General features: G+C 36.5%; 1 protein-coding gene across 1 annotated transcript in view; it reads left to right on the top strand.

The window, feature by feature from the left end:
* The window catches only part of NKAIN3 (sodium/potassium transporting ATPase interacting 3), a 624119-nt gene that overhangs the window by 508077 nt on the left and 92354 nt on the right, over nucleotides 1-23688 (top strand). The gene's annotated exons all lie outside the window — the stretch shown is intronic.

Below are 23688 nucleotides of genomic sequence, written 5' to 3'. Positions count from 1 at the left end.
CAGACCCTGTAACTTAAATACAGAATCCTCTTGTCTACCCAAAGTTCAGGAACATGCAGTTTACAGATAACAAATGGTGAGAATCAATGTAAATAGACATCTTGGTCATAGGTAAATTTAGTAACAGGCACTTTGAAGAAATTTGGAGACATGTTAATTAGACCAAGGGTTCCATCAAAATCTATTTATTTGTATGGAGGATGGAGGGAATGGTGCAGAATGGAGGATAGTTGACAAGCGAATGGCACACTGATTACCTTATCTAAAACCATCACTAGAACTTTCCCCAAATCACATATTATGCTTTCACTGTATTATAAACTGGTATTTTGTTTATTAAACTTTTTTTAATAACAAAGGATAGATTTTCTTTGATTGACCTGTCCACGTATGCCCATGTGAACAAATATAATTTATAGATTTTTTATTGCCCTATATTTCAAATTAATGGAAAATAATATAATAGATATTCTTGTACCCAAATTGAACAAATATTATTAACATTTGCCATTTTATTTCACACATTTTTTATCAGAGAATAATAGACATACAATATTGTATTCATTTCAGGTACACAACATAGTGATTCAGTATCTGTATACAGTATGAAGTCATCATACTGTAGTTATGTAGTCAGGAAGTTAGATAACACTTTACGGCTATCACTAAAACAACAGCCTTCTCCATCCTTCCTCAGAGGTAGCCATTACCCTAACACTGATGAATATCTTACCTCTCATATTCTTATCTAACTATTGGATATGAAATTACTTAATGTATAGATTATAGATTTTTTTATATTTCTTATTTTGTTTCTTCTGTTTACCATGCTTCGTCCTTGCTTCTTATCTTCTTTCCTTTTTCCGTGAGATTCATCAATATCCTCTATTCTCTTCATTTCTCTTCTGTCAGTTAGAGTTGTACATCAATTTCTGGTCTTTCCATGGTTACCCTTAATGTATCACACATCCACTTCATAGAGAAGTGGGTGTGTGATACATTATATTATAACTTATATTATCATCTTCCTTTTGAAGACACTAAGGACATAAAGTCCTGTACATTTTGATTTCCATCATCCCTCTCTCATTTGGTCTCGTGTTTTGGGTCTGCCTTATTTCTAAGGAGCACAACTAGTATTACTCTTACATTCTTATAGCAGCCGTTTGATGTTTCCACAGGCTTATCTATTTCTTTGGTCACTGTTGCCCCTCACATATCACTCCCTTTGCTGGCTTCATTCACCCTATTCGGGAAGTGTGGTGAACAGTAAATCTGGATTTGTTGGTTTGTATGTCTTTATCAGAGCTTCATTCTTCTTCTTCTTCTTCTTCTTTTTCCCCAATATTATTTTATTTGTTCTGCTTATCTTCTTTTTTTAAAATTTAATTTTATTTTTTCAGTGTTCCAAGATTCATTGTTTATGCACCACACCCAGTGATCCATGCAGTATATGCCCTTCTTAATACCTACCACCAGGCTCACCCCCGCCCCGCACCACTCCAAAACTTTGTTTGTTTCTCAGAGTCCTCAGTCTTATATGGTTCATCTCCCCTTCTGATTTCCCCCAATTCACTTTTCCTTTCTTTCTCCTAATTCTCCATTTTATTCCTTATGCTCCACAAGTAAGTGAAACCATATGATAATTGACTTTCTCTGCTTGACTTATTTCACTCAGCATAATCTCCTCCAGACCTGTCCATGTTGATACAAAAGTTGAGTATTCATCCTTTCTGATGGAGAGGCATAATATTTCATTGTAAATATGGACCACATCTTCTTTATCCATTCATCTGTTGAAGGGCATCTTGGTTCTTTCCACCGTTTGGCAATTGTGGACTTGCTGCTATGAACATTGGGGTATATATGGCCCTTCTTTTCACTACATCAGTATATTCGGGGTAAATACCCAATAGTGCAATTGCAGGGTCATAAGGTAGCTCTATTTTTAATTTTTTGAGGAATCTCCACACTGTTTTCCAAAGTGGCTGCACCAGCTTGCATTCCCACCAACAGTGTAAGAGGGTTCCTCTTTCTCCACATCCTCTCCAACACTTGTTGTTTCCTGTCCTATTAATTTTGGCCATTCTAACTGGTATAAGGTGGTATCTCAATGTGGTTTTGATTTGAATCTCCCTCATGGCTAATGATGATGAACATTTTTTCATGTGTCTGCTAGCCATTGGTAGGTCTTCTTTGGAGACCTGTCAGCTTCATTCTGTTTAGTGGTTTGGCTGAACACTTACTCTGACTTGGCAGCTATTATCTCAATACTTTGTCTTCTGGCCTCTACTGTAACTGTCTGATGTTAGTAATCACACTAGTTGGGGAAGCATTCCGAGAAACATGGATGTGTGAAGAAAATACTTGAGATTTTCAGGGAAAAACAATTTTAGAGTAATTAAATAGTTCCAGCCCTGCTACAATTAAGTCTTTTCAAAATAATTCAAATTCTTTTAAATTCAAATTTAAATCACCTTTGAAGGCCAGAGGCTTTCTCATCTCACTGAGGCTCATAATCAGGAAATTTTAATAGCTCCACATTTTATAGATGAAGAAACCAAAGTCTACGTGGCCAAATAATTTACTCTGGATTTACACAACTAAGAGATGGCATTGGTGAATGCAAACATCTTCTCATTCAAAACTGGTATAGTTGCCTCTGGAATTAATAATATTACTTTGTATCCTTGCACTTATTTTTATGATGGTGAAAAGAAATGGAATAATATGAATTAAGATACAGAGCCCTTGGTCACTCTCATTTAACGATCACATAATTTATGATTTTGTCTTCCTCATGGGGCCCAAGGTGGAAGTCAGCCACCTAAACTCAAAGATCAAAAACCCCCAACCTGGCCCTAAGGGAGGGGGAAGCAAATCTGTTTTCGAGAGCTAAAAGGCAGGAACTCAGCTGCTTGCTTGAGTAATCATGCTCACGAGTTTTAGATTCAGGGTAGGTTCCCTGAGCCACATGTTGAGAAATTGAAAAATGGCAAAATTGAAAAATAAATGACCTTTGAAATACAGAAGAGTCTTCACTCTGGAGAAAAATGTAATTCAGTTTTCAGGCACATTTCACTTCTTTTATGATTTGAGGATATCGCAAGGCACACCAGCAAGTCTAATGGGATATATTTGGTGGAGTAGGTCATTTCTGGGGTAAAATTTTTTTTATTTATAGCATGCAAGCATGGGAATTAGGGGGACAGGGTTTCACTCTGGCTCTGGTATCCAATTTGCTCTGAGAACATCCACAAGTCATTTAGGCTCCATGGGCTTCAGATAACATGTTAAACCTGAAGGATATGTCTGTCTTTTAACATGTGAGTTCAATACGTTCTTATTTATTAGACAAACTTTGATCTTTTTATTTTATGTTTTTATTCACCACAGTATGTGTGTATGTACATAGGCATATATGTATGTATGTAGATAGGTTGATACTTATTTTTGCTTTCTTTTTTCTCCTTTCTTAACTTCTGTTCAATTGATCATTTCAAATATTCTTGGTCTTATGTATGTGTGCACATACCTATGTATGTATGTAGGTATGTATTTGCTGCTCACTTGGAAATAACACAAATATTTTCTTCCATTAACGATTACCCTTGGGGTTTTTGTTGTTGCTGTTGTTTTTACTTTTTTAAAAATTAGACTTTGGGGTCTCAGAGGGTTAAGCCTCTGCCTTCAGCTTAGGTCATGGTCTCAGGGTCCTGGGATCTAGCCCCACATCAGGCTCTCTGCTCAGCGGGGAGCCTGCTTTCCCCTCTCTCTCTGTCTGCCTCTCTACCTACTTGTGCTCTCTCTCTCTCTGTGTCAAATAAATTTTTTTTAAAAATTAGACCTTTTATTTTAAATATTTTATTTATTATATAACATATGTAGTTAATACAGATATTTATTAAATATTTTAAATATAGATGATGCACAGTTGTAAGAATTTTCTCTCTTTGTGAGGAAGCCTGTATAACCTTACCTAATTTCCCCCAACGGTAACCATATCTTGAAAACCTATAATACAATATATCACAACCTGGCTATTGACGTTGTTAAAGTCAAGGTACAGAACAATTTCAGCACAAGGATTCTTTCTGGTACAACTCACACTCCTTCCCTCTTCTCCTGCCTTTCTCCTTCACCTCATCCCTGATCTCTGGTTGTCACTACTCTATTCTCTATTGTTATTCTAAAAATGTTATGTAAATGAGTACGTAGAAGTTTGTTATTGGCTCTTTTTCACAGGGGATAATTTCCTCTAAATTCATCCAAGTGGTTGGTTATAACAATCATTCTGATAGTGTTCTTTGATAAGGGTATACCACAGTCTATTTAACCATTTGCCTGTGGGAAGATGTGTGAACTGTTTGTGGTTTGGGACTATTAAAAATAAAGTGGTTATGAACATTTGTGTACAGGTTTTTTTTTTAATATTTCATTAATGTGTTTGACAGAGAGAGTGAGATCACAAGCAGGCAGAGAGGCAGGCAGAGAGAGAGGAAAAAGCAGGCTCCGTGCAGAGCAGAGAGCCTGATGCAGGGCTCGATCCCAGGACCCTGAGATCATGACCTGAGCCGAAGGCAGAGGCTTAACCCACTGAGCCACCCAGGCACCCCTGTACAGGTTTTTATACAAACATGTTTTCATTTCTCTGAGATAAATGCTCAAGGGTATAATTGGTAGTTTGCATACATCATTTTAAATGGAACTACCAAACTTTTCCAGAGTGGCTGTATCATTGTACACTCCCATCAACAATGTCTATGGGATCTAGTTTCTCTATATCCTCACCAGCATTTAGAGTTGTCACTTTTTTTATGCTAGCCATTCTTACAGATACGTAATGAGATCTCACCTGTAATTTTATTTCATTATATATACATATATAATAACTAATGATGTTGACTAATCTTGCATGTGCATATTTGCCATCCATATATCTTGAGTAAATTGTCTGTTCATGTCTTTTGCTCCTTTTTAATCAGATTGTTTGCTTTTTTACTGTTGAAGTTTGACAGTTCTTTATATATTATAATACTGCTTCTTTGTTGAATATATGGCTTGCAAATATTTTCTGCCAGTCTGGAACATTATCATTTCACAGAACAGAGCTTTTAATGTTCATGAGGTCCAATTTATCAATTTTCCTTTCATGGATTGTACATTTAGTGTCAAGTCTAAGAAGTTCTTGCCTAGCCACAGACTCCAAAGGCTTTTTCCCTGCTTTTTTTCTAAAAGTTATAGTTGTATATTATATTAGAGTCTATAATCCATGTTGAGTTAATTTTTGGATAAAGTAGATTCTCTTCCTATGTCCAATAGCTCCAGCACCATCTGAACAAAGGCTGTCTTCCTCTATTGAACCGCTTTAGCATCTTTGTGAAAAAATCAGTTGGGCATAGTTGTGTGACTCTTTTTCTGGATTTTCTACCCTGTTCCACTAACTTCTGTATCAATCTCTCCATCAGTACTACACTGTCTTAACTATTATAGCTACACAGAAGAATTTAATATAAGGTAGAGTGATTTTTCCCACCTTATTCTTTTCCAGCATTATTTTACCTATTCTGGGGCCTGTGCATTTCTGTATAATTTTTAGAGTAGGTTTGTCTATGTCTGCAGAATCATTGGTAGGATCTTGGTAAGAATAGCCTTAAATCTATAGATCAATTTGCAGAGAAATTATATCTTTCTTTGCTGGGTCTTCCAGTGGCATGTCTGTATGAACATAGTTTGTCTCATCACTTATTTAGAGCTGCTTTGATTTCTTTTCTCAGTATTGTATAATTTGCAGCATACAGATCCCTATGCATGTTTTAAGTTTATATTTAAGTGTTAATTTTCTTTTGGAGTAAAGGCATTATATCTTCAAATTTTGATTTCTATGTGTTCATTATTAGTACATGCAATTATGTAATATGCAAAAAAGAACAGTCTTAATTTTTTTCCTTTCCAACCTACATGCCTTTTGTTACTGTCAATTTTTAACATATATATTGAATATGTATTTTTTAACAGTCTAAATTTATTCATTATGTATATTCTCCTCCTTGAATAAGACCATACCACAGCTTTAACCACACAATGAGTGTCCTCCAACTTGTTATTTCCAAGCGTTTTTGTTTTACCTGTTTCAGTTATACACACGAGTTTTGGTTGGCCTTTTTTTTTTTTTTTTTCAAGAGAGAGCAAGCAAGCAAGTGAGCACTGTGCATGTGTGCACAGTGTAGGGAAAGGGGCAGAGGGAGAGGGTGAGAGAGAATTTTAAGCAGTCTCCATGTGCAATATGGAGTGAGATTCAGGACCCTGAGATCCTGACCTGAGCTGAAGTCAAGAGCCTGACACTTAACTGACTGAACCACCCAGGTGCCCCTTGGTTGGTCTCTTTTACATTATTAATAGTTGCTTAAAATTATTGACATATCCTTTCTGTGTTCATAACCTTTCCTTGAAAGTTACCTCTTCTCTCCAAGTTCATTTCTTTTCTTGCTGAAGCACTGCCTTTAATAGTTGTTTTGTATATGAGGTGAGGGTCTTGGGTGGTGAATTTCCTTGGTCCTTCAATGTTCAAAAATATTTTTCTTCATGCTCATTTTTATATGCCTGTTTAGCTGAATACACAATTTTAGATTGATTCTACTTTGGATATGCTCAAAATATTTAAATATAAAGTTTTAAAGATCTGGTCTGCAAATTTTTTTTTTAATTTTAAGCTATTTTTCACTGGCTCTGCTATCAATATTTGGTAATAAGAGATCTCCTGTAAGTGTAATTACTTTGTAGGTAATTTTTCACTTTCCTTCTGATAGCTGTTAAGATTCTTTATCTTCAGTCTGTGGGAGCCTTTATTTATTTTTATTTACTTTGGTCAATACTTACAGTAGAATTTTGATGTGACAGCTCATTTTTCTTCAGTTCTGTAAGTATTCCTTGTATCTCTTAAAAATTACTTATTTCTTACTCACTCTAATCTCTTTTTCTAGAACCACAACCAGATGTTTTTTAGAGCCTTTGTTCTATCCTATATGTGTCTAAATTTTCTTTCACTCTCTCTTCCTTTCTCTTTTCTTCCTTCCCTTTTTGCCTTCTTCCAACATAGAAATGATCTCATTTATTGATAGTTATTTCAATGGCTAGTTTCTTTTAAATTTTTAAAATCTTTTTTTAAATCCCTAATCTAGCTATTCTTCCTTTTATCTCTGAATGACTATTTTTTATAAATTTTTCTTCTTTTTCAATTGATCTTTTTTCTTTTTATATATATCCGTTTGTTTGCAAGAGAGAGCACAGGGGCGGGAGGTGGTGGTGAGGGGCAAAGGGAAAGGGAAAAGCAGGTTCTTAGCTGAGTAGGGAGCCCAACACGGGGCTTGATTCCAGGACTCCAGGATCATGATCTGAGCCAAAGGCAGATGCTTAACCAACTGAGCCACCCAGGTGAGCCTCAATGGATGTTTTTTCAATTACCTTTTTGAGTATCTTTAAAGTACATGGTTTGAAGCTTTTGTTAGGCTCATAGTTTTTTTAAGAATCTGAAATAAATCATATTCTTATTTATTGTTGTCCATCTTTCTTAGATAAAGTTATCCACATATTCTAGAATTTTCACTGGTGAATTCATTTTGAGTGGGAAGTTTTTGTTTTTCTGTCTTTCTTCTCCTAGATTCTCCCTCTCCATGTCCAGCCTTTGGTCAGCAGTCTTTGTCCCTACCTCCATCACTTATCCTAGGCTTTCAGTTGAAAATCAGGTCTTAGAATGAATGTCAGCTCTCTCCCTCTCTGAGGGTGAGGATCCCACAGATCAAGCATCTTGGTTAGTTCCTATTATGAAGATGAGTGTTTTTTTCTCTCACCTCCTGAGAGCATCTGGGAGCTTCCTGTGAAGCTACATGTTCAGGCAACAAGCCCTCAGCCACACATGTAAAAAGGGGAAACTTCAGTGAGCTTGTCTTTGGTAGTTTGTGGCAAGCTCTTATCCACATTTATCTCCAGTCAGCCACTGCTGGCTCCCACACCAGAGACTAGCAGGCCTGAGGTTTCATCTTCATCCATCATTGTTGTTTCTTTCTTATTGCTGATTTTATACATACTTAACTCATTTTTGGAACCCGTAACTTTTTTTATTCTCTCTTTTTATATTTTATTGTTAAATATTTGAAACAGAGGAGATATACCAGAAGTTGAACTGCACCAATTGCAGCAAAATCTGAACTAGAACTAATACTATTTTTTCTGTGTGACTTTATGACTCAAATAATTTTAAACTTGGAGGTGAATCTTTCATCAAAACTAGGGTTCTACCAAATTATATAGATTTATACACACACACATACACCAATATGATAAGTTCATTAAAAATTGGAGAAAACTGAATATGGTCTATAATAATTAACAGTGTTTCTTATTTTGATATTTACAGCAGTTCCATATGATGTCACAGGGAAGGAACTGGATTAGAGCTCGCTGGACTCAGTGTGCTATTTTTGCATTTCCTGTATGAATATGATTATTTCAAAATAAAAAGTAAAAAAAAAAAACAAAAAAAAAAAACCTCCCAGGATTATAAAGTCATACAAATGGTAGATTTTTTAAATCATTTTTATGTAAGAATTAGGCAGTCTGGTGTAAAAACAAATGATACGTCCTAACAAGGAATGGACAGGATTAACTGAATTTTACCTTTATCTCCTTTTCTTCTGTTCATATTTCCATGCCAACTTCTTTCTCCAAGTATGACCTGTCTTCTTTCTTCTTTATTCATTTCCTCATTCACTTAGAAAAAAGTTATGAAGCACCATTTGTGTGTCATGTTTGATTTTAAGCTGTGGAAATACAAAGATGAATAAAATAATACTTCTGTGCTAGGGCTTTATAGTCTATTGGGAAAGAAAGATATGTAAACACCAGTACAACAACCTGATGATTCCATGCACTTAGTACTACAGGAGCTCAGAGGTTGAAAAATCTGTCTTTCAGAGTCAGTGACAGCATCCCAGAGCAAACATATGAGTTCAGTTTTAAAGAATAAGTAAAGAGTTTTCAGAATATGACAAATTTTATGGGCTAAATGGCCTATCACTTCAAGAAATAGGTGATATAAACAAAAAGGGGATTGGGTGAATTGTTATAGATTAAAAGATGCTGAAGAAACATACTAACAGGAGAACAGAGGGCACCTGGGTGGCTCAGTCAGTTAAGCGGCTGACTTCTGATCTCAGCTCAGGTCTTGATTTCAGGATTATGAGTTCAAGCTTCACATTGGACTCCACACTGGGTGTAGAGCCTACTTAAAAAAAAAAAAAGAAGAAACATGCCAACTAAATAAAATATGAAATATGAAAAGAGATAAGATGGGATAGTTGGGAATTATTAAATGTTTAATAGTAAATTGATATGGATAAAATATAATGTCTTAATAATGATAGTAGTTAAGGAATTATTACTCATTTTGTTAGATAATCTAATGAATTATTATTGAGTTTATAATAGTCTTTTATTTCAGAGTTACAAACTGAAACATTCACAAATAAAAGGTAATAATGACTGCAATTTACCTTAAAATACTACAGAAAATAAAATTGTAGATGATAAATGACATAAAACTGACAAAGTTGTCAACTGTTGAAGCTGGTTGATCGTGAATGGAAATTCATTTATACTATTCTTCTTATGCTAATTCTATGTGTAGGAATTTCCATAATAAAAATTAAAATATATTCTTTAATCATCAACATTTTTCAAAACAGCTTCAGGACATTTAACACCTGATCTTCCCTTTAATTTATTCTGAATCATAGACAGCATTGATTAGTATTTCAGTCACGGTGGTAATATTTTTTTCTGGTTCATGGTCTTTTGTATTCCAAATAAGTATTGGCCATGGCATCAGGCAAAATAACAATTTATTGGACCTATTTGTGTTTCCTCTGTGGATTGGATGAAGATGACATATTTTTTTCAGAGAGAAATACTTGGGGGAAGATCTCTTTGTCTTCATTGCTACTGGACTTATGAATGATTTTTTTTTTATCAGCTCTGAAACTGTAAGCCCATACTTTTGACTCTGAGGATAAGCTGGTAGGATTTTTAAAACTTTCTACCCCAAAGGTTTGCAAAAAAATGAAAAACAATTTTAAGAATTGACTTCAAATAGTCTCAGGTAAACAAATTTTATTTTTTAAAAATCTGCTAGATGATGGAACACCTGGGTACTTCAGTCATTTATATCTGACTCTTGATTTCATCTCAGTTTATGATTTCAGGGTTGTGGGTTCACCCCTATGTTGGGCTCACTTTAAATTCTCTCTCTCCATTTCCCTGTATCCCTCTTTGCCCGCACTAAAAAAAAAAAAAAAAACTGGGGCACCTGGGTGGCTCAGTGGGTTAAAGCCTCTGCCTTTGGCTCAGGTCATGATCTCAGGGTCCTGGGGTCGATCCCCGCATCAGGCTCTAAGCTCAGTGGGAAGCCTGCTTCCCTCTCTCTTTCTGCCTGCCTCTCTGCCTACTTGTGATCTCTGTCTGTCAAATAAATTAAAAAAAAACTCTTTAAAAAAAAACAAAACCAGCTAGATGAAGGAAAAAAGAAAGGGAAGGTCATTCCAGGTTAAAAAAAAATAATATTGGGCATTTGCTAACTAATAAATTTTTCTGAACTTACAAATTTGTATTTAATGTATAAACAAAAGAGAATGAATGCAGGTTTGAAATAGGGGAATAACAGAGTTGTGTTCGTTTTTTAAGTATCTCAGATAATGTGGAGTGTGCAATAATGGGAGAATAATCTGGCAACAGATACATCAAAAAGAGGAAGCTTCTGAAATGAAATAGTCCCGACAAAAGTTAATGAGAGCCAGAACTATACCATGGCATTAGGAATGGAAGCAAACGCTTTGTCTGAGACAGATTTGATTAAGATTTGGATGCTCAGTGGAAGAAGAGACAGGAGGAAGAGTAGACCAGTAATAACATCACTAGCCAAAACTGGAATATGGATCTTAGAGCAGGTTTGGGGAAGGGAGACATGAATACTATGTTAGATATGTTCACCCGAAATGTCTACAGGACATCCAGGCAAAGCTGAGGATGACAGCTTAGGACTAGATGTTAGTTTTCTTTTATTGTGGTAAAAGATATGCCCAGGGAAATAAAGGTAGAACAAGACAAGATCAAAGGCAGAACCCTGGTGAACCCACAAGGAAAATGTGGGAATGAAGGAGTTGCAGGTTAAAAAAGGATTGGGCAGAGATGAAGAGAACAGTAGGAAAATGTTACCAATCTCAGTAAAGCTTCTTGGGATTGGTGAGATTTGAGGAAAGGCTTGATTATGGAAGAATACCATGTTAGGAAGCTGTAATAATCCATGAAGAAGAAATGCTGAGTAAACAAACGTGAACATGAATGTGCGTATTTAGCTCAATGAATTGAAGCAATTCAAGTCTACAGAGCCTTTATTTTTAGTTATTTTTGCAGTATTTGTTTTATGGTAGTCTTTGTTCTCCTGAACCTAACAGAGGCATAATTATAAGCAAGAGTATTTTAATTAATGCTGATTGCATTTTACCCTGAAACACCTGCAAAATTCAAAGCCTAAATTATCTTTTGTAATAATGAGCTACAGAATTTGAGCTTTTGGCTTCTATAAAATGACAGTTGAGCTCAGAATTATACCAATTATTGCCCAGTAGAATGTCTTTCCTCTCTTTATTGATAGTAAATGTTTCCTTTTATTTTTTACCTCCAGAGTCCATTCTCAAATATCTAACTGCCAAACAGGTGATAAGCTGTGGCAAATTTTTACACTTCACACAAGAAAGACAGGGAAGTAGTGGATTTCATTTTCTCTTTTGTTTATTCTTTTTATTTCCTCTTTCACTAGATTGAAGTCTTGTCCCCCTACCCAAGTTCAGCTTTACTGCTCAAACTCTTAACGTCTTTCTCATCACTAGAAAAAGTTTCTGTCCAAAAAAAAACTGCAATCTTAGAAGGAAGAAAAGGAGTTGATGACTGGTTGATGTTTTCCGTCATTGTAAGAATAGAGAGGACTTTTTGAGCCAGAAACAGAATTGGAGGAGATAAGACTGCTTCCTTTGACATTTTGAAACATGTCATTATTTTTGAAGTTGTTGTGAATTTCTAAATCATATATTAAAGGATATATACCTGTATGTTCTAATCCACATCTTCATCATGTAAATTTAAGTATTAGTTGAGATTATAAAAAATATATACACATACTAAAAATATCCTTCCTGAGGTTCTATATTCATCTCATTTGGAGGACACAGTGGGTGGGAGATTCCAGAGTAATCAGTGATGCCAGGTCTTTGTGTTCATGTCATTCAAAAGGGAAAGTTAGGATAATAATAAATTTCTTATTTACTGCACACTAGAAAAGGAATCCCACCAAGGCTGTACCTTTGGACGCATCTATAGCCTGGGTATCGAAAAGCCAGTATACAGCTTCAGATTAGTGCTGGGAAAAAATTCCCTCCAGGATACAACTGTGAAAAGCCAGTTTCTCATTACTAGTGGACGACCTTGTGTGAAGTTTAAATTGGGTTGAGCAAGGTGGCCAAATCCTTCTGTTATCAAAATGAAGCATATTGTCAAAAGAAAAAGGTACCAGCTGATCCGTCGGGGTTGTTCTATTACTGATTTTATCTTCTTGATGGTAGGGCATAATTTATTTCCTTTCATGGGAATGGGATGGACTATTTGAAGGATTCTGAGTAAAAGGCATTAAAAGGAAAATTCTATTGCTAAAAATACAAAAAATAGACAGCAGTTGGAAGATTTTTTAGTATGACAAGAGCGTTTCAATGAAGTGCTTTCAATGAAAGCATTAATATGAGGTGAATTCTATGCTAATGGATCTTTAAAGCATCTGACTTTAACAATTTGATTTGTCCATAACATACATGCTAGCTCTGTGAGGCTTAGCACAATAAGGAAGCTATTGTAGAATACACTTATGCCTAAATTAACGAAACTAGGTGAATTTAAAGAAGACTTACATTGGAACCAAGTTTGGGAAATGTTTCTCAGCTCTCGTTTTCTTTTTTTTTAATATTTTATTTATGTATTTGACAGACAGAGATCACAACTAGGCAGAGAGGCAGGGAGAGAGAGAGGAAGGGAAGCAGGCTCTCCACTGAGCAGAGAGCCCGATACGGGGCTCAATCCCAGGACCCTGGGATCATGACCTGAGCCGAAGGCAGAGGCTTTAACCCACTGAGCCACCCAGGTGCCCCATCTCAGCTCTTATTTTCTGCACAGACATGGAAGGGAGGGTGCGTTCAGTGCTGGTATTGTATTATACTTGCCACTTGTAGGTCAAGTGTTCAACTGTGTCATATTTAGCCTGAGAAGTCTCAGGGATCACATTTGGGAGACCTTCACTTCTGTTGAAGATGTTCCCCAGTGAACAACTATATGAATACACAAGAAACCATAGATCATTTCCCTCTTGACACTGCAATGCTAAATTGCCCATTATACTGAACAGGGAAACTCACCAGGTTCTATTTCAAGGATGTTATGGAGTTAGAGGCTGAGAGCAAATTCACACATAGCACCTATGAAAAGAATCATTGCTTAAATTTGGTTTAAAAGCTAGGAAGGTCCTGGAATGTCGGCAAAATGAGAAGGTAGTATTGAGAAGATAAAATCCACAGATTAAGAAAGCCATTCATAATTTGATACAAACCTATCCTTCCATTTCAAGGCTGCCAATTTCCATTGTGTGGCTCAATTGTAAAGTATTGATTAACTGTGGGAGTGCCTTCCACCTTTACAATCACTATAGGGTTATATATTTAGGACAACAATTTCTGACAGATGAGTAAGGGCAGCTCCTAATTCTCATAAATGTGTCATTTGGGGTCAAAGAAGGGTTGTTCCAAACTTATCCTCTACAGTATCCAAAATTAAACTCCCACACCAGCTGTCTTAGATTGAATTCTGTGAGAAACAGACTCTGAGATGGAAATTTGCATGCCAGAAATTTAAGAGAGTGCGTCCTTAGGATGAACACCAGGAGGAGGTGAAGGAAGCAAGGCTGAACAGATAGGAGAATTGAACTGTGGTGCAGACTCAACAAAGACATCAAGCAATCCCACAGGGAGCTCCTGGGCTGTGACAGCCCTTCAAAATTGTTCGCTTTGAGGGAAGGAGACTTGGGTTTTACGGTCCTGCATAGACCAGCCATTGGATATGGACCCTTTGTGGAGAGGGAACCTGACCTAGGGTGAGACAGACCTAGAACCTGACCTTCAGTTGAGACCAACTTCCAGAAAGTGATTGAGTGGACAGCCATCAACACTCCTAACAGTTGAGGGATGAGTACATGGTCCCTCATGGGGAGCCTGAGGAATGTGCCAAGACATTCACCACACCAGCCTTATCTCCCAGTGTTCTTATTGTTTCCCCTGTCCACTAATGTAACAGATCTGTGCCAGATACTCAATCAATTGACCATAAGATGTCTGCTCGGTTTTGGTATTTAAAGGTGAATGGAAAATGATCCTGTATTCTAAGGGGGAAAAACACAGCAAAAAATAGTTATAAAAAGACAAAAATAGACTAGACTATAAATAGACTATAATCATGGTCATTGCAATGAGCTTTGGGAAGGCAGAAGAGGGAGTTTTACTTCATGGGGAGGTTCAGTCTGTCTTTCATGGAAGATGGAAAGCTTGAGCTCAGCACATTTATATTCCAATTTCCATGCTTCCCATGTGACCTGGAATGCCCTCTCCACTTTTTTTTGCCTATTTAAATCCTCTTTCTGGCCCTGAGCCAGTTCTAACTACTACAACAAGCCTTCCTTAATCAACCCACCATTTGCTCTTGAAGAGTGCTGTTCAACACAATCACAGTTACTTTTTATACTACATGTCGCTTATCATTTCATACAGGTGTCATGTCACACTGCCTAAATGGTAAACACCAAGACAATAGTGGTTGAAACCACACTAGCAATGACTTAATAAATGATTCTCACCACAGAATATAGAGCCCAAAAAGACACTAGAGATTATCCCAAATTGGGGAGGATTGGGATTCAAGAAAGGAAATCATGACTTTCTAAGGTCTCCCAGGTGACAAAATAAAGATTTAAGTTTAGGACCAAGTTCACTGATACCCACCCCCTGCCTTACACTCTGTCTTCCAATGAATGAAACAATGCATAAGTCTCAGTGTTAGCAAATTTAAGGAAACATTGGAGAACACATTAGGAATTAGATCCTCCCCAATAATGGATAATTTTTTATCAACCCATCAAATGACTTTGCTTATAACTGCCATACATTGCTCAGTGTTAGGTGTTAGGCTAGATATATGTTAGGTGTATGTTTAGGTTTAGATATTTGTTTTTGGTTTTGTTTTTGTTTTTTTAAACGATTTTATTTATTTATCAGAGAGAGAACGGGGGAGAGAGCAAGCACAGGCAGACAGAGTGGCAGGCAGAGGCAGAGGGAGAAGGCTCCCTGCCGAGCAAGGAGCCCAATGTGGGACTCAATCCCATAACGCTGGGATCATGACCTGAGCCGAAGGCAGCTGCCCAACCAACTGAGCCACCCAGGCGTCCCTAGATATTTGTTTAGGTAAAGATCACAAGTGTCTCTTATTACAGATTCAACAGAGGTTGGGGAAATCCATAATATAATGTGTGTTTCCAATTGAGCTATTACGGAGAAACTGGAATATTTTTGTTATCTCTGTAATCTCCACAGTCTGCCTCCAAAAGTGCCCAGGTACTACCATGAGATATAATGAAGGAGTAGTTTAATTAGTCATGACAACCTGTATTTTTCTGTGTGTCTGTGCTTGCACACACACACTTGTTCCCTTGATATATATGTCTATTTGAACCAGTTGCAGTTGAACAAACTGAGTGAAACCAGGGTCCCTCCACAGACGGACAATCAGATTTACCCAGAGATGTTTTAAAAGAGTCCCGTGTCCCACTACGTGGAGATCTTCATTGACTGAGTATGAAGTGAGGTCCAGCAGGCTACTATGATGAGTTCCCCAGGTAATCTTCATAGGTAGCCCGGTTGAGAAGTCATATTGCTATAAAGGGTAAGGTAACAGAGCTTGGTCGCTTCTTAGTATTACCCCAGAGGGTGATGTGGCCGCACCACCAATTTACGGCCCCTGTCTGCCAGTCAGTTTCGGGCAGCGCCATCAGTCACAGAGAGGTGTGGAGGGAGAGATGAAGGACATGGCCGCAGCCATGCCATGAAAAACAATGCAAACTATCTACCTTATGTGCCATATCAAGAACATCCTTGAGGGTGGTTTATAACAAATGCTTCTCTTAGTATTGAAAGGCATGCTCCTGGTTCAGGCCTCTCCCTCACGGGTCCTCACTGTGCTACCAATTTTAACCCCCTGTGTGTTTATCTCTAATCATCATGCTGGAATTCCCAAAGAGATACTGCATTCAATGATCTGTGGTACTTGAGTCGCACTTCCTAATGTAAGAGGACAACAGATGATTGGAAAGAACTTGAGAGCTCTTCGGGGCCTTAAGGGCATAAATAAAATAGGTCTTTGCAATAAGAGTTTATTTAATCTCCAACAAGTGGGTGCATGTGGGTGTGGGAACTTAAAAATGTAGTCCAAAAAATAAAGTGAAGAAACTTAGATTCATTTAAATTTGCTTAACAACACTAAGTATTTATAATGATAGCAGACAGAACCATACTCAAAAATATGATCAGAGGGGTGCCTGGATGGCTCAGTGGGTTAAACCTCTGCCTTCGGCTCAGGTCATGATCTCAGGGTCCTGGGATCGAGCCCCACATTGGGCTCTCTGCTCAGCAGGGAGCCTGCTTCCCGTCTCCCCTGCCTGCCTCTCTGCCTACTTGTGATCTCTCTCTCTCTGTCAAGTAAATAAACAAAATCTTTTAAAAAATATGATCAGAAGGCTTTACTGACTTCTCTGTTCTTTTTAGTTCAGAAGAATTATTTTTAAGTGCTGTAGGCTATTAGTCTGCTCATTTGACTAAATTCTTAAGAAAAATCTTTTTTGCTAAAGTATGACTGATATACATTTGAATAGTCTCAGGGCTGTGATATGATTCAACATTTGTATATGCTGCAAATGATCACCACTGTAAGTCTAGATACCATCCACTACCATACAGAGTTACCAAAAAACTCTCTTGTGATGAGAACTTTAAGATATGCTTTCTTGGGATCTTTCCAATTTGTAATAGAATATTATTGACAACAGTCACTATGCTGTACATTACATCCCCATGACTTATTTTGTAACTCAAAGATTGTACCTCTTGACCCCTTCTTCAACCATTTTGCCTACCTCCCAATCCCCCCCCCTCCTTTCTAGCAACTACCAATCTGCCTTTATGAGTTTCATTTTTCATTTGTTTGTTTTGTCTTTGGATTTCACATATAAGTGAAATCATACAATATTTGTCTTTCTGTCTGCCTTATTTCACTTACCCTCAAGGTCCATCCACGTTGTTACAAATGGCAAGATTTTGTTCTTTTTTGTGGCCAAGTAATATTCCACAGTATATATACCAAAACTTCTTTATCCATTCAGCCAAGAAGTGACCACACTCTGTCACCTCACCCTTTACAACCATACGATTTCCAAACCTGGTTACCTGTGAGAATTAGCTGGGGAGCTCTTCATATGATGCTTCTGGACTCAGTTTTTCTGGGCTCATCCATTCAAAATCAACCTTGTTACAATGGAAAGGATAGAATTCTTCTAGATGGGAAGTCTTATTTAGCAAAGTTAGAGAAAAAGGACACTTACCCCAAGGGAATTTTCATATGTACCACTTCAAAGAATGTAATAATTCTGAATTCTTTTAAACCCTGTCCCTGAAGAGAGTCCTAACAGGCCCCTGCCTTCTTGTAGATGCTTTAGGGTTAACAAATGAATCTTCACATATGGTCAAGGCTCTATTCAAATTGCTGCTTTTGTGCTGAGTCCCAGACAAGTGAGTCTGTGTGGGAGTACTTGAAGAGTAGCATTTCCATTCCCTAGCCCTATGGTTCTCCTAGGCCAACATCCCATTGGCTTTAAAGCCAGACATTTTGGAGGCTTGTTGCTATGGCTCAGTTCCCAAGGGTTGAGGTGCCTGATGTGAGGCACAAAACCCTCACTTCTCAGAGAGAAACTCTGGATTTGTGAGATTCTTCCCAATTGTAGGTCATTGCACCAGGGGACGGGGGAAGGTTGTGAGACCATGTCTCTGCCTCTTCTCCGCTTGATGTGGTTCTTTTCTGCTTTATTGTAAGGAGCTGTTCAGCTCTTTTTCGGGTTCCTTTCAGAGAGAGCTATTTCATATGTAGCTGTGGATTTTTGTGTTATGGGAGGAAGTGAGTTCAAGATCTTCCTATTCCAGCATCTTGAGCAGCCTCTCTAATTCAGAATTATTAAGTTCTCTAAGGTGGTATGTATGAAAATTTCCTTAGTGCACGTGTCCTTTTTTCTCTAACTTTGTTAAATAAGATTTCCCATCTAGAAGAATTCTATCCTTTTCATTGTAACAAAGTTGATTTTAAATGGATAAACCCAGAAAAATTGAGTTCCATCCCCTAAGCGCTCCATAATTGCCAAATAACAGGAACTGATTGCTCCAAGACAAAAACCTGATCTCATTAGTACCTGCTGTTTTGGTAGAGGGAAGACAATTATATGTGAGGGGTACTATGCTTTTGAAAATGCTAATTAATTATACCTTATTTATTGGAAATGCAATGCTCTCCATATACTGCAGTTAGGAAAACAGAGGAAGTGAGGACTTAAATAGCTGAGACATTCTGAATTGTAACAAATCATAGTCACTTGTTTCAAATCTGGGTTTCTAAGCTGGTTTGAAATCAACTTTATATCCCTGGTGTTTCTTTCCCCTTTACATCTGATGGCCCGTCAAGGTCTAGTAGTATGGGATAGAAAGAACTCTATCATCTGTCAGGTTTTAGCCAAGCTAAGCCAGACTGGGTAATTTAATTTTCTTTTTACAGAGGAAAATAATTGATGCATGCATAACAATGATAGTAAATTAAAATTCTTCCAGCCCAAACTAAAGGGCCAATGACAATTAAGAGGTAGCAGCAAGGCCCATGCTGGTTTCTGACAAATTAAATCTCTTTGTGTCAGTGTTGCAAAATTGTACAACCATGCTAAAGTTTTTATACATTGTTTTTCTACTGCTGGCTGACATTAGTAACAAATGGCTGAGAAGAAATGGGATATCTTTACACACCAGGCAGAGAGAGGGTGAGGACTTTCAGTTCTCACAGCCTAGTAATTTGCTTTCTCTGCAATACACATGTCTAGGGTTCCAGGGGAAAATAAAAGAACAAAGATGAAACAACAACAGCATTGCTGACCTTGATTTGTTCTCATAATGTGTTCTTTAAATGTATCCATCTATTGTTTCAAATATGTGGTTACCAAATGCTAGAATATGGGAATATGCATAGTTCACTTAAAATCTTTATGTAATTTGCCATTTCACCTAAATCAGCTTCAGGACACATTGGAAAGAGGCAGAAAAGCTGGGTGTGTCTCTGACATTTGCTCCTAAGTCCAGTAACACCCTCAAGACTCAGCTCTACTCCTGTTACCTTAGTGGGGGGAAGGGCTCAGATAGAAGTTTATAGACCCTTTAAAATTTTATATTATGCAAATTTTAAAACAGATTAAAGTAGAAGCACAGTATAATAAAGCTTATGTATTTATCACACAGCTTCAATCATCAGTAACAGTTTCCAAACTTTTTGATCACATACTCTTATCACTGAGTTAACAAGAACTCATACACAATTTCTGTATAAGTTATGAACATGCATTACTGTATCACCGTATCATTCACAACTTAAAACACACTTCACAGGTATCTGTTTTTAAAGTATGAGTTTAAACATATTGAAGTTTTGTATGAGAATGTTTATAGCAGCTTTATTTGTGAGAGCTAAAAACTGGAACCAATCCAAATGTCCTTCAGCGGGTGAATAGGTAAGCCAACCTGTCTAGTCACAATGCAATGCTACTTGGTAATAAAAAAGAACAAAGTAGTGATAGATGCAACAACATAAATGAATCGCAAAAACATTCTGAGAAGCCAGTCTCAAAAGGTAACATACTCTGTTGTTTCATTTATTTGACATTCTTGAAAGGACAAAACTGTTGTCATCGAAAATTAATCAGTGTTTGCCACCAGTTATAGGCAGGGTAAGTATGTGATTATACAGAGATAACATAAGAGAGTTTTTTTGAAGTGATGAAACTGTTCTACATCCTGGTTACACTGGTGACTATCCAAATCTATACAGGTATTAAAATTCATAAAACTATACACCAAAAGCAAAAAAAAAAAAAAAAAGTCCATTTTATTATAAGATAAATACCAAAATAAGTAAAGAGAAAAATAAAATAAAATTCTAATATTTTCTCTTTGTACTCCATTGCCTCATCTTCCATCTTTGACTTGGAAGCCAGTAAACTAAATTACCTCTAAATTCCCTTTTAGTGATCATAATCTGAAATTATGACATTACTATAACACATTTTAAAACCAGTCAAAAATCCTTTCACACTTATCCCATTGAGAGGTAGGGTCTATGTCCCCTCCCTTCAAATCTGAGAGTGCTGTCTCACTGCTTTGACAAGTGCAATACAGAGGAAATTATTGTGTCCATTTCTGGCACCAGATATGAAGAGAATGAAAGCTTCTACTTACTTCCTCTTGGAACAATCAATCTCAGAAACAAATCACCACGCTAGGAGGAAGGAGAAGCAGCACAACAGACAATTCCATGTAGAAAGAAACCAAGGCTCTCAACTAACAGCCTTCTGGCTGACCTCCCAGCCAACAACCAGCCACAACTGGCCAAACCTATGAGTGAGCCATGTTGGAAGTGGATACCCAGTCCAAGTAAACCACGTCAGCTGACATCATGTAGACAGATAAAGGTATTACCACCAATCCCTGCCCAACTGGCAGATTCAGGAGCAAAATTAATTACTATGGTTGTTTTAAGCTGCTAAATATTGGGTTGTTTCTTATATAATAATAGGTAACTGAAAGACTTCCTCAGAAAAAGTAGCCCTCAGAGTCAGGAGTATTAGTGTGTCAACCTCAACAACCTGCATTAAAATTGTCTGAAGTTTTGTGAGAAAACCACCCCCCTGCATCTCTCATCAACCCTACTGAAAAGAAATTTCTTGAAATAGGGATTCAGAAACCCACATTTTTAACAAGCTGCCCATGTGATTCTAATGCATACTAATGTTTGACCCCCAGCATTTCAGACACCCTGAAAAGATTAATTGGAAATAGCTGAACCTAGGAGGTGATGTCACATGTCACTACCAGAAAAGATAAAGAAATTCAATAAAGAAAGTAAAATTACTACAAGCAAATCAGGTAGAGAGGTCCTTGAGGTAAATTCCTACTATCAGACAAAACAGAACTCAGCAGAGCCTAGAGTCTACATGGATATGAAAGTAACAAATAGTAAGACCAGGAGTATTGCAAAGAAGGGGTAGGAACACTGATGTTCATTAAGTAGCCACATTATATTCATAGGATGTGTAAGTCCCATGATTTTTATGAATTTTGACAAATTAAGTAAGAATGATTTACTATGGAGGCTAACGGGCTAATTTTTTACACCTTTCCTCTGTAGCTTAATGTAGTGCCTTTCATAAATAAATAAATTATTTATTTATTTATTTATGAATGAGAAGCATGATTATAGTTTGTAAAATGGTTTTTATATCTATAATATATATATTATACAGAGATAACATAAGAGAGTTTTATCTATAAGAGAGTTATATCTATAATATATATATTATATATATAATATATATATTTTATATTTTATATCTATATTATAGATATAAAAACCATTTTACAAACTATATAATCATTTTCGATAACTCATATATATAATACATATATTATATATATAAATATATGTATAAAATGGTTTTATATATATATATATATAAAAAACCATTTTACAAACTATAATCATCTATTTTTTTAGCTACAAATTTTTTGTTTATTAAAACTATTTGTACCTAAAGTAGACACCTGGAAAATATGTTTCCCACCTTCCAACACAAAATAAAAGATATTTTTTTTATTGCCACATCCCCTTCAAGTTTACTTTGAAATGAAGTAGAAAATGAGTAAACTGCAAGAAATCATCATTGTGTTGTAATCAGTAAAAACAAATGCGATCAAAAGAAGAGTCAGGACTTCAAGGTGTTCAGAGAGGCTCCAAAAGACAGAAATGGAAAAGGCCTAAGATTTACAAGAGAACATAGAAGATTTCTAGATATACCTTCACAAGCCAGTATTTTTCTTGTTTTTGTTTTTGTTGCTTTTGTTTTGCCATGGCTATAAGTCATCTAGAACATAGTTAGATGTTCTTTGAGTAATCTTTTGCTGATTACTTATCAAGTAGTGTCTAAGATTTATATTTAATTATTACTGATTTCTCCCTCTAAGAAATAAATCCAAAAATTTTTCCTCTGTACTCAAGAAAGTAAAGCAAATGAACTAGATTTAAATCTGAGTTTTAGTATTAAAACCCAAGGGTTGATGTAAACAGTAAATAGCATTAACTTGGGAATTAAATAATCAAATAATAAATGAGAACACACCACATACAGGTCCCCACAGGTAACAAGGACTTGGTTAAGTTTATTTACCTTAAATCCTTCTAAAGTTAAATTAATTCCTTTGCTTCTTAGGGTCTCTGTTACAACTTTTTTTTCTGATTTTTTTGAACATATGCTCACTTTCATAGTTTGATACAACTATAAAATTAGCTGTACATATGAGTATAAGAGTAGTTGTATTACTAAAAACATTGTGCTAGGAAATAAAATACAAAATTTCCACTCAATTCCCATGTCTGGAATAAATGTTTTAATATAAAATACCTTTTTGTTTTAGATCTAATATAATACATAATGCCCTGTAACAGTAAATTATAAGTAATTCAGCAGATTTATTAAGTATAATCTTGTCTTTTATCCACAAGTTTTAAGACTTTGACTTGCATAATGCTAGACTGGTCTTCTCTGACCATCTTCAAGATTCCCTTTTAGATGGAGGGAAGAGGAATTGGAGGAGGGAGGTCAAGAGGTACCAACTTCCAGTGATCAGATAAATGAGAAGTAGGGATGTAATGTACAACATGAGGACTATAACTAACACTGCTGTGTAACATATATGGAAGTTGTTAAGAGACTAAAACCTAAGAGTTACCACAAGGAGAAAATTTTTTTTCTTGGGCGCCTGGGTGGCTCAGTGGGTTAAGCCACTGCCTTCGGCTCAGGTCATGATCTCAGGGTCCTGGGATCGAGTCCCGCATCGGGCTCTCTGCTCAGCAGGGAGCCTGCTTCCTCCTCTCTCTCTGCCTGCCTCTCTGCCTACTTGTGATCTCTCTCTGTCAAATAAATAAATAAATAAAATCTTAAAAAAAAAAATTAAAAAAAAATTTTTTTTCTTTATATTTTTATCTATATAGATGATGGACATCAACTGAATGTATTAAGGTAATCATTGCACAATATGTGTAAATCACACCATCATGCTGTCCACCTTAAACTTCTATGGTGATATATGTCATTTGTTTCTTAATAAAACTAGAAAATAGAATTTCTTAAGAAAGAAACAA

The sequence above is a fragment of the Mustela lutreola genome, chromosome 3, assembly GCF_030435805.1.
Source record: "Mustela lutreola isolate mMusLut2 chromosome 3, mMusLut2.pri, whole genome shotgun sequence".
NCBI classification, from domain to species: domain Eukaryota; kingdom Metazoa; phylum Chordata; class Mammalia; order Carnivora; family Mustelidae; genus Mustela; species Mustela lutreola.
This window is presented reverse-complemented; position numbering and strand designations above follow the sequence as displayed.